A 1,482-nucleotide genomic window follows, 5' to 3' on the forward strand; every position below is an offset into this window, starting at 1 on the left:
TCGAGCCGGAAGGGAAGCAGAAGGAAACAGGCGCCGACCACGCCCGGCCGTGACCCGCCCTCGCCATTCAACCCCCAGATACGACGAGGCCTGCCGCCGCCGCCGCCCACCCACTCCCTTCACCGTGACTGACAGGCTCTGGGACGTCCAATCAGAGACACGGTTTCCCCCGGGCGTCCATATTTGTGCCTATCGTTCTCCCTGCCGGGGCGTTTTCTTGGCAGTTGCTTCCCCATTCCATTCGTCTGTTGCCAGGGCGGCGATGCTGGAACTTGGGCCTGTTCCTAAAGCAGTCGCTGCTTTAGAGAACTGTAGCGGCTAACGGCTTCAATCAGAATAGAGCTGTAACTTGTAAGGGACCTTGGAGGTCTTCTAGTCCAGCCTCCTGCTCAAGCCTACTGAGGCAGAAATGTCAAATAAGCATGTCAAAATCTTCTGTCTATCTATAAATACCACTCATGCATCATCACACAATCTCCAGAACCATGAAGCCTACAAACTTGAAATTTGGCAGTATGTTCCTCTTGGCCTCTAGGTGCTCACTAAGAATGGATTTTTCGAAATGACCATGGGAGCATTAGTATTCCGTATATTAATAATACGTTCTGATGCTCAGGAGTTCTACTCCCCCTCCCCACCTGCAAAACACAATCAAAGGAGAGGGGTTTCAGTTTTAGTTTCACAGCAGCAAGCAGCTTTAGTCCAGAACAGTTGAGCTAAGCCTTGCCCAGGCTCCTTGCTGTCTCCTTGATCACACAGCAAATACTGCTTCACTTTCCAAATAGCCCTCAACTCTCTCACACACTGACAGGACGCCAGCCAGATGAATACCGATGGATGCTGCTAAGCAGAGGCAGAATTTTTTTCTCCTTATTTCCCTCCCCCAAAACTAAGCCCAACCACATAGTTTCATAGCGAAGCACGGGTATCGAGCTGGTGTACCTATAATTATTTCCATTGCTGCATTCTGCACCCCTGTAGCTGAATGATCTTCAAGGGCAAACCCTTGTGGAGTAGCTGCAATAAACTAAATGGGCACTCACCACGGTGTATAATACTCCCTTATCCAATATGCATTAGCAGTAATGTTTTTATCTCCCTTTCCATTCAAAGCTCTAATCTGTGTTCAATAAACCTAAGTATTACTTTGCCAGCACATTGTTTAGTTTATTTAGTTGATTTATTTTTGTCAATTGCTTACAAGATAATAGGTATAAGTAAAAACATAGTTATGAATACATGGATACGTATAAAAATAAATAAATAAAAGAAACAATAGGACAGGGATGGTAGGCACGTTGGTGCGCTTATGCACGCCCCTATCTCTTATCCCAACCCACTTCACAAAATTCTTTTGGGAAAAATAGGAGAAGGAAGGAGTATTAGATAAGATCAGCGCTTTGAGTTATTTATAAAAATAAACACAGGATGAAAATATAAATAATTGTAGTTTGCCTATTGTACTGTCTCCTTTCTTTTGTA

The sequence above is a fragment of the Pseudonaja textilis genome, chromosome 1 (genome assembly GCF_049901715.1).
Source record: "Pseudonaja textilis isolate UNSWEBS1 chromosome 1, rPseTex1.2, whole genome shotgun sequence".
NCBI lineage: Eukaryota > Metazoa > Chordata > Lepidosauria > Squamata > Elapidae > Pseudonaja > Pseudonaja textilis.